The following is an 11,646-nucleotide window of genomic DNA, read 5'->3' on the forward strand; positions in this document are numbered from 1 at the left end:
ATGTTGAACACTTTGCCTAGACTTGCTTAGCTTTATTTCCAGTTGCAAGACTGTCCCCCCTTGTTTCATTTTGATTTGGGTGTCTCTTTGGTGTGATGTTGGTCCTCATAGGGAACAATGGAGAGTGGCTAGTTACCTTGCTCAGGGAGTGCTGGTTTTTTTGCGGGGGGGGGGGCTTCAGTTTGGATTGTCTGGTGTGTAGATTGTAATTGAGAGTGTGCCTGTGGCCATGGCAGCCATGATCCATGGGTTTCTGCAGCGGGAATCCATTTTTCCTCCACAATAGAAACAAATGGGATAGTTGGGGGAACCTTCTTTGTGGGGCCATAAAATGGCCCCTAGGGTCCAATCTCCCTGAAACTTAGGGGGGGGGATCTTTAGAATTTAATTTAATTTTTAAATTTAAATTACTAGATTTATATTCCGCCCTTCCCACGCCAACAGGCTCAGGGCTCAACAGGCTCAGGGACTGCTCTTTTACTGTGGCACTTCAGGGTTCTTCTACCATGTCTCCTAACTTCACTCACACTTTAGATGCGGCAATATATAGATTGTATTTCTTTCTTAGAGCCAAGCTACAAGTGATGAATGACACTTGCCTGGCAAGTGAACAGACTCATGTGTATTCCTCCCTGTTCACTTGCCATTCACTTGCTCTCCACTTGATCAAGTGGAGAGCAAGTGAATGGCAAGTGAACAGGGAGGAATACATGTGAGGGCCAAGCTACAAATGACAAATGACACTTGAACGGCAAGTGGATCGAGTGGAGGGCAAGTGAACAGGGAGAAATAAACTTGCCATTCAAGTGTTATTCGTCACTTGTAGCTTGGCCCCACATCTGTTCACTTGCCAGGCAAGTGTAATTCATCACTTGTAGCTTGGCACTCAGTCTCTTTCCCTCTCTAGCCTTCTCCCTCAATATCTCCCCCACTCCAACTTCTGGAATAACATAAACATTGCTATCCTCTTCCCCAACCAAATACCATCAAAGTAGCTTCCAGACAAAATAAAACAATAGATCTAAGTACTAAAATGTAAAAAACAAAAAAGAAAGACTCACCTCAACAACAGAGAAATGAATAGAAAGGTACAAGACAGAAAGGAATGCACAACCAGGGAAAAGATCGTATTACATAAAATAAAACATCCATCGGCTTAAACTGTATCATATAGCACTTTCTCTCGGCTCCTGTCAGTTTGTGTCATATATTTTATCCCCAAATTAAAAATGAGCTATAAGCCTTCTGTGAGATGCGTCAAATGGGCAACTTCCATGTTACAAAAAGTTTCTTCTCTTTCCTGTTATCTTCTGCTTTCTTTTGTCAACAAGGGTTTGTTTTCCTTGCTTAGGAATAAACCCACTCTGTACAGATATAATCCACTGTGGGAAATCTCCTCTATTGATATGTCTATGATGAAAAGGTATCCTGGAAGATATTATGCATTTATTACAAATCCCAGAAGGGTCATATGAAAATAAAGTTATGGGTTATGAGGCAGATGCAAGGGGATGAAGACAAATCAGCATTTGAGCTAACCATCAGTCAATGAAATTTTCTCCCATGAGGGCCATAGAACAGGCTGTTCTCATAACATCCATGGGTTTAAACCAATTTATACCCACTTTCTTGACCAGACTCTAAAAATGCAAGCCCAAAGGATCTGGGATATCTTGGTGAAAGTTATATATCTCTTCTCTTTTTATTTTAGTGGAGATTCCACCCCCCTCCCAGCTGCAGTTGTTGTTATCCTTCTAATACATTTTGGGAAAGATCTTTTGTTACTTCTGTTCAGTGTTATGAAAACTCAGCACACCACCGGATTATAATTCATTTATTTACTTTATTAGAACATGTTTACCTCACCTTTCCTCGTGGTTCAATAGCAGATTAAGAACATTTACAGTTAAAACCAAAATTAAAACAACTATTCCCAAATCCCTTTCTCTGGCTGCTTCCACACACGTTGGATAATCCACTTTCAATACTCTTTAGTGCACATTTGAAACTGATTTTCCATGTGTGGAACAAAAAATCCACTTCGAAATCCAATGCGAAAGTGCATTGAAAGTGCATTATTCAACATGTGTGGAAATTTCCTCTCTCTCCCCTTAAAAGATGCCTCCTATTCATACCCTCTCAAAAGCTCTGGCAAGTGGATAAAGGACCTGCCTTTATACACCACCTTTCTTCCAGTTTGAGAGCCAGTTTGGTGTAGCGGTTAAGAGCGCAGGACTCTAATCTGGAGAGCCGGGTTTGATTCCCCACTCCTCCACTTAAAGCTAGCTGGGTGACTTTGGGCTAGCCACAGCTCTCTTAGAGCTCTCTCAGCCCCACCCACCTCACAGGGTGTTTTGTTGTGGGGATAATAATGGCATACTTTGTAAACCGCTCTGAGTGGGTGTTAAGTCATCCTGAAGGGTGGTATATAAATCGAATGTTATTATGTTATTATTATTATTCTCCCCAGTGGGGATCCAAAGCAGCTTACATTCTTCTTCTGTCCTCCATTTTATCCTCACAACAGCCCTGTGAGTAGGGTTGCCAGCCTCCAGGTAGTGGCTGGAGATCTCCCAAAATTACAACTGGTCTCCAGGCCACAGAGATCAGTTCACCTGGAGAAAATGGCTACTTTCAAGGGTGGAATCTATGGAATTATGCCATGCCAAGGTCCTTTCCCTCCCCAAACCCCACTCTCTCCAGGTTTCTCCAGGTTTCACCCCCCCCCCCCAGATCTCCAGGAATTTCCCAACTTGGAGCTGGCAGCCCTACCTGTGAGATAAGTTAGGCCGAGAGTGTACAACTGGCCCAAAGTCACCCAACAAATTGCCATGGCAATGGAGTGATAATTTGTGTCATTAAAATTATAATTTATTCCATTGAAATAATTGTTGTTCAAGCCGAATTTGCTCCAGTTCTGATCTTGAGCAAGGAATTGGTATAATAAATTAAAATTCTGTGGTATTAAAAATTCTCTTCTATTTGAGTGTAGCTTATTCCACTTTTGTTTCTAAGCCAGGATTTATGAAATGAAACGATGGACTGACCATGTATTCAAACAACAGAATTTTTAAGTATTCCTCAAATTAATCATTTATGGCAAAATGTGATCACCTTCAACATTCAAAAAATTAAATGTTATGTTGTTCCTTTGCTCCCCACCCAAGTCGGAATGAAGAGATTTGGGAACTAAAGATTTAGAAACACACAAAACACAAGATTTGGGAACTAAAAAGGGTCGTGCATTCAAACAGCAGAGCTCTTCAAAGTGGAATGCTTAAGTATTCCTCAAATTAAACATTTATGGCAAAATGTGATCACCTTCCACATTCAAAAACTTAAACATTATGTTGTTCCTTTAACCAACTCTGGCTGGCTCACCCGGTGTAGGCCCTGCCTCAAATGGCTGCTTTGGAGGGTGGACTCTATGGCTCTGAGGTCCCTCCCCTCCCTAAACTTTGCCCGTTCCCAGGCTCAACCCCCAAATCTCCAAGAATTTCTCTACCCAGAATTTGTAACTCTAGTTCCACTGGAGGAAATGGTGGATTCAGAGGGAGGCTGCTTTTACACATTCTCTACTGACGGTGAAAGATAATTTAAAGTTTACAGTCATGTAAAAATTCTTCCTGTACAACATTGGTTTTGTCACCATCATTAATGTTACCTTGTCCTTTGAATGCTTTTTTGTGTGTTACACAAACAATGTTCAAAATAGAAGCTAGATCTATATAAGTAATAAAACATGTTCTCTTGTAAAATGCCTTATGAAACTAGCTTTGTGTGGTACGGGATTCATGGAAGAGCTGGGTGGAAAAAAAAATACTGTTACTTTGGAAACGCCATCTAGGATGACCACTGAGTGTTCAAATTCAGTACCTATTAGTGCTTTTACATATGGTATTAATTCTGCATTAATTCGGTTTGGAGTGATATCATCATCAGAAAGTCCAGATCATGACATCACTAAAACAGCTTTGCTCCTCATGGGTTTGGAGTCAGGCCAGTATGGGCAGGGATTTTGTCATTCTGCCTGTTCGTACATCTTTTATGTATAATTAGCGCACACCCTCATAATGAGTAAGAGGATGGTGTTCCGAAGATTGGCCAGACCCCGTTCTATTCTCTTCGACTTAAGTGCCAAACGCTTGCCCTCTTTCGTGCTATTTATAACTTTTCTCATAATTGCTGCTCCCCAAGGTGTGATTGTTCTATTTCATAACAGTTTGTGCAGCTGCCAACATGAAGATGTAAATAAATTGTAATACCATTGCTATGAGGTGTAAAAATCCCACAGCTCGTATCCAGACCCTTGTATAATAAACTCAAGTAAACATTCCATTTCCTGTAAGTGATTGTGGTTTGCGACTAGATGTTTTTAAAAAAAATTAAAGCTGCACAGCAAGTCATCACTTATTTAACAAATTGCCAAAAAAGAAATCTGTTCCGAACGGAACAACAAAAGCAAAAACTCCAAAAAACAAAACAAAAAACCCCATAAGCCTTCTATTTGCAAGCAATAACTCAGCAAAACAGAAAAAGCAAGTTATGTGCACATTACAATACTTTAAGTTCTGCAGAAATTGCTTTTCTTACACAGTCATAGTGCCAAAACACTTGCTGCAGGCATCTGGCAGGGAAATTCTTGGAGATTTGGGAGAAAAGAGTTTGGGGAAGGGAGGGAGCTCAGAAGAAATGTGATGCCATGGAGTCCACTATCTGAAGCTGATGTTTCCTCCTGGGGGAACTGCTCTGTGTAGCCTGGAGACGAGTTACAATTCCGGGAGAACTCCAGGCCCTACCCTATATAGACACCACAGGGATTCCAGCAGCCTTCGCGGTCTGTTCCTCTTCCCACTCTACCACAATATATATTTCTATTTACTGGATGGGTTTGCACAGTCGCACTTGGCCTTTAGGAATGTGGAGCTTACAGCATACACGCTGTATACGAAACAAGGCCTCCTTCTGGGTGTGCATGGAGGGGGGGGGTAGTGGTGAATTTCCTGCCCTGTGCAGGGGGTTGGACTAGATGACCTGGTAGTCCCTCCCAACCCTATGATTCTATGATTCTATGATTCTAACTGTAGTTTATGCTCTGGCACTTTATAAAAACCCAAGCTATAAATAAATATGGTACACTGTCCTAGGGACCTGAGAACAATTCATGGAGGGTATGGGAGCAGGATGGATTTCAAGAAGGGAGTGAAGGGCTGTTCGGATTTCTTTGTTTCATTCCTTCTTCCATCCCAATAAATCCCTCTTGTCATTCTATGGGTGGCAAAGAAACTTGCCACAAATGTCAAGGGATATCGGGGTAGTGACATGAGGATGCACACAACAGCGGCCCCAGTTCTTTTCATCTTTCGATTCCACCTCCATCCCATAGGAGCCAGTTTGGTGTAGTGGTTAAGAGAGTGGGACTCTGGAGAGATGGGATTGATTCCCCACTCCTCTACTTGAAGCCAGCTGGGTGACCTTGGGCTAGTCACGGCTCTCTGGAGCTCTCTCAGCCCCACTCACCTCACAGAGTGTTTTGTTGTGGGGATAATAATGGCATACTTTGTAAACTGCTCTGAGTGGGCATTAAGTTGTCCTGAAGGGTGGTATATAAATTGAATGTTATTATTATTAATAATGCTTTAGAAAAGGAAAGGGATGTTCCACTTTGCCACTGAAAAAATCCTTGTGACGAGGGCCTTGGAGAACACCAGCCATATTGCATGCATCCTTCTCGATGGCTCCTTTCTATGGTCTCTTAAGTGGCCATTCCTCTTGTCACTGGAAGGACTGGGTTCTGGGGATGAGTGTCATAAAGCACATGGTCCTTTTTGCCCTTCGTAGTTTTTTAAGCCGCAGGGAAGTAAAGCAGGCCATTGCTTGGTTATCTCCAGCCACTCATCCTTCCAGCACTTGCATAGCTTGATCACTGCTGACTTTTGCTAGGGATATTGCCCAGCGACATGAGAGCACCACGAATGCTCAATCACCAACCTCCATAGGAACCAGAAGACTTAACCATTTAGGATGTGGGAAAGCTAACACTAGAGTGAGTTTTCTCTCCACAAACTGGCATTCCACATTTGGATTGAATCCTGATTTAGAATCATGAGTAGCAGAGGGAAAGTAACTCCGGTTGAGCAGTATGCTTGCATTCATGCCTCACAGATAAGTGCAGTTAGCTTCTAACTTGAATCTCTGTGCAAAAAGTGAGGAACGGAACATGCAAGTGATAACCAAGAATAAGATTCAAAATATTTCAAGATGGAAAAAAATGAGGAGGGTTAGTGGTACCAAATATTTAATTGTAAGCAGCTGCACTAGTTTGGATATCAAATTTGATTATAAATCTAAACAGTAGAAAACTGGAGATAATTGATACCAAAGAAGGAATTCATAATTATTTATGGATCAAGAAATCATTAAAAAACTACTCAAAGACCAGATGGCACTCATATTTTGAGGGAGGGACTAATAAGAACATGATTTCAAGGCAGAAAGATTAACAGTGAAATCCTAAACAGTTACTCTAGTCTAAGCCCATTGAAATCAGTGGGCTTAGACTGGAGTAAGTCTGCTTAAGATTTCACTGTAAGTCCGCCAACTTCACTGTTGACATCCCCAGCTGATGCCTTCTATAATATTATTATGAGAAATAAAACTGATTATATAAATTATGAATAAAATATAAAATAAAAACATGGCAAGAAATTCAAGCTCAAGGAAAAAAATCATGGCTGATGTACTATCAAATGGTATCTAAACTTAAAGATCAACTATTCAAAGAAGGTGGCTGGTTAAGAGAGAAAACAGTGTTTGAGCAACTAATCACTGGAGATTCAAAACACCTATTAGGAAAAGTATATAAAAACTTATTGTAATATGCCACAGAAACAGAACAAATTAAAAAATGATAAAATGGATGCAAAACTTCAGAGAAAATATATGTATGAGTCAGTGGGAAAATGTATGGATTAAAGAAATCAAATTTACAGAATGTCAAATGTACTTCAGATGGTATATTACTCCTAAGGGCATTGCAACAGCTAATAAGGACTGCAGTAGAAAGTGCTGGAAATGTCAAGATACAGATGCAGTATTCTATCACATGTGGTGGACATGCAAGAATGTGAGAAAATATTGGGTAGAAATACACAAAGAAATGCAAAAGATATTAGAGTTCCACTTTGTGTTGAACCCTAAAAATATGTTATTAAATATCTTACCAAGTAATATTATAAAAATACATAGCAAACTATGTAAATATATGGTGACAGTGGTAAGGCAAGTATGTACAGCAAAATGGAAGGTAGAATGCTGTCCAGATTTGATAGAATGGATGAATAAGCTATACGAATGTATGCCAATGGCAATATTAACATCTTACATGCATAATAAGCCAATCCTAGAATTTCAGGAAAAAATGGAGAGCTTTTTTTGACCATGTCACTGAAAATTAAGAATAACTAAGAACAATGATCAGTAAAATAGGTTAGTCATCAAATATGTAATTAAAAGGTTGAATATAAATGTATCTGAATATAAGTATCATTGTATTTCACAGAAAGTGGCTTAAGAAATTTAATGAAGGAGATGGTAGGGAGAAATACTTTGTGGTTTATATATTCTGTTATATATAATCATCTTTGTCCCTGTGGAACATCCGCAATTGAGGACTTACCTCATTATATTCTTAACTGCCCGTTGTATGCCCAACCTAGGACTCAATTTCTTTCTGAGATGTTGTCCAACCTTTGTACCCACTCAGATCCTGAGAAGATCGAAGTTTTATTAGCCGACTCTGATGCTAACATATCCTACAAAATGGCTTTATATGCCCTGGCTGCAAAAAAAATACGGGCTAATGCTGTGCTTAAGGGATAACATTAACATTGAACACTGGGGATTTTTACTGTTTTTCCTGTTTTAACTGTGTATGCTTTTATTGTCCTATATGAATTTGGCAACTATTTTATTTATTTATTTTCTTCAATTTATAGTCTCCCTCCCCACACAAGTGGGCTCAGGGCAGATCACAACAGACTTAAGATACACCACACAACTAATCAACATCACCATTAAAAGCATAAATAATACATATCATTCAATTTAAAATATATACTACAGCTATATAAATACAAATGTAAAAACAGAGAACATGGCAGCACGTGAGCATTTTACAGCAACTATGTGAAGGACAAGAGGTGACATTGGGCGGGAGGACACAAAATTTAACCCCCCCCAGCAAAGGGGGAGGGACCGCGTAGTGTTAACCATATGCCATATAACTATGTTATACAATCCCTTTTTTCTTTCTGTGTTCTCTTTTATTATTATTTTGTTTTTCAAAATCAAAGGTATATTATATTGAATAAAAAAAGAACATACAAGTGAGCTGGGGTTTGTAGCTATCCCCTGTGATGTTGGCTGGTTGTGACATCTGAATACACCCTAATGTCATGGGTGCACACACCCATGCCATTGACGTATTCTCTGAACTGATATATTGATCTGATCTGCTTACTGTATTGATCTACTGTATGATTTTATGCCATGCTCCCTTTGTGCTTTGTAAGGTAGCCACATGTCATGCCATTCTTGGTTTGCCTGAAAACGGAAGTACAAACACTGATTTCACAGAGAATGTAACCAGCCTGTTATCTCTGAAAATATGCGGCGCTGGCCTTGCAGCTGGAACCAACAATGTAACCATTTCCCAGGGGAGAGAGAGAGAGATTTTGCTTTCTTTGTAATCTTCTGCCGTTTCTATCCAGACTAAGCTATTGTGTTCTCACACAACTTCTTAGCTTTTTGCGCCTAAATGCAAACTGCTCCAAGGGAGGGGGGAAATGATGCTCCCTATATCAATAGTGCCTTTGCTTCTTTACTCATTCCTGCCAACTTTTCCCATCTATGGATTTACCCATGAACTTAATGGATTTCTGAATAAAGACCTTTTCAACCAATGCACTGGAGTGCTTGCTGTGAGGGGGTCTGGGGGTCAATCTGCCATGGACTACCGTCCCTAGAACTGACACCTATATGCTCCCCCATCTTGTTAAGTAGATAGCAGATATATCAGTATTTTAGGTAGCAGGATGAATGATGTCTCAGTAGTTGCATGCTCTGCTGTCATATCCAGCCCCCAGCTATATAGCTGTTATACCAGCTAACAGAGGGCAATCTTATCCCTCCATTATTTTTCTGCAAAGCAATGGGGCCTACAGTTGATGTTCTCTTACTCTCCTCTCCCTCCATTTCATTACACTGAATCTTCATATGCAAAGATGTCACTGTATTTTTGCAAGTTTTAATTTGTTCTCCCATCTGCTCTCTTGGAGCGGAGATATGCTTATATCCCATATGCAAACAGTCTCTGCCCCTGCCAATCTGGACTGGAAGAGACAATAGAGTATTTAAAAAAAATACTGTCAGTTTTATCAGGAGATTCAAAGTACATTTTACCAGTTATCACCGCCTACCCAGGCAGATCACATTAATTTTATTCCACTCTTCTTTTTGCTGATTGCTGTAAGGAAATTACTACCAAGATACAAAGATTCTGTGCCCTGGCTCATGTAATCAGACGTAATATTATAACCTTTTTAAAGAAATTTTAATGAGATTTTAATGATTTTATTCATTTGAGTAAATAGATGTATTTAATCTTTAGATATGTTTAAATTTGGAATTAGTGCATTTGTTATATCTTACTGTATATGCTGATCTGAGTTTTTATCTTGGATCATCATAATAAAACTGATTAGTGACTGAAATACTATATTATTATAGGGAGTGATGCTTTCTTGTAAAAACATTGAAAAACCCAGAGCGCTCTAAACCATATCACAACTAGACATATCTGTTGATATGCACAGGCAGGAAAGTTCACCTATGCATGTTAGCCGTGCTTGTTGAAGTAAATTCCCTGAAAGTATGTTAAATCCATCATTTTGAGATAATAATAAAATATGTTTAAAGCATATACTAAAACAAGTATTGCCTTGAGAAATCAAAGTAAGATTCAGCAAGTCTCATGTCTCAGCATTTAGAAAGAAATTTAAAAAGTGACACACCAGTTTGGTGTAATGGTTAAGAGTGGCGGGACTCTAATCTGGAGAACCAGGTTTGGGCCGTTTCCAGACAGCTTACCTGGTTCCGGAACGTTGCGCCATCTTGTGGGGAAAACGCGAAATATCGTGTTTTCTCACGCGGGTTTTGCACGATGTCACATGACGTCGCGCAAAACTCGCGTGAGAAAACGCGATTTTTCGCGTTTTCCCCACAAGATGGTGCAACGTTCCGGAGCCAGGTAAGCCGTCTGGAAACGGCCTTGATTTCCTCACTCCTCCACTTGTAGCCAGCTGGGTGACATGGGCCAGAGCTTCCAGAGCTCTCTCAGCCCCGCCCACTTCACAGGGTGATTGTAGCGGGGATAATAATAATACACTTTGTAAACCACTCTGAGTGGGTCATGAGTTGTCCTGAAGAGTGGTATATAAATTGAATGTTGATGTTAAATAAATACGACAATAATCTGTCAAAATGATCCTGGCCCCGAAACCACAAGGCCAGGAGAAGCCACTAACTGCAGCAATACAAAATATCTAACAATAGAAAATGAATGTACCATTGGTCAATATTGGTCAACTTTGGACAGCGACTCTCTTAGAGGTCTTTCGTATCACCCACTACCTGAGCCTTTCAACCGGGGTTTGACCTGGGACTTCCTGCATGCCAAGCAGATGGTCGAACACTGGTCCCCAGCCCCTCCCCATTTAGAACATTTTTATGCAGCCTTTTCATCCAGTGTAGTGTCCCCAATGTGGTAACTTATCATACCATTAAAATAAGCCTTGAAAACATGTATTATAAAACCACGTATTGTAAGCTGCCTTGAGTTCCTGCATGGTAGAAAGGCATTTAACAAATGTTTTAAATACAAATAATAAATAAATAAAATCAGCAATTAAACAAAACACACAAACAATTGAAATGCATATGCAGAAAGGAGGGTCAGTGGGGGAATGCCAAACAAAATAGATAAGACTTTACCCATTGGTAGAATTCCCTTGGGAGGGAATTCCATAATTTTGGTGATGTGACCGAGAAGTGAAGCTCACAGACTCACTGCCGGGCTGCATTGGCACCGAGGGAAGGATGCAGTGGAGGTGTGGTCAGCCCAGAAGAGGAGGAGCACCCATCCCTCCTCCTGACCAGCCACATAGTGCCATTCTTGCAGAATTCCTGGCAGGAGCAATATGTTCGCTTGGCTTTTCTTACCGGGGTTGAGGTAATAAAAGGGGGGCTTCTGCCAGAATGTGGTCTGGGGAGGGATGACCAGGCAGGGTGTCCAGCAGGCCGGGGCTCCCATCCCCTGCCTTTGTGCCCCCAGTGTCCCGCTGCCCCCTGCCCCCTCATATCCTCAGCAGTGGTCCCTGGGGAAGGGCCTGGTTGCAGGACTGTGGGTTGTTGCATTGGGGGCTGCATTGGGGGGGAGTCCGGCTCTGGCATCCTCTCTTCCTCATGGCTTCACCCTCCCTCCCAGCAGTGGCGGGTTGGTTGCTGGCCTGGCAGGCCTCGCCGGGCCCTTGTGCCACTGTGGCCTGGCCCAGGGGCTGAATCTAGAAAAAGCCGAAAGCAGATGGC

The sequence above is a fragment of the Eublepharis macularius genome, chromosome 15, assembly GCF_028583425.1.
Source record: "Eublepharis macularius isolate TG4126 chromosome 15, MPM_Emac_v1.0, whole genome shotgun sequence".
NCBI classification, from domain to species: domain Eukaryota; kingdom Metazoa; phylum Chordata; class Lepidosauria; order Squamata; family Eublepharidae; genus Eublepharis; species Eublepharis macularius.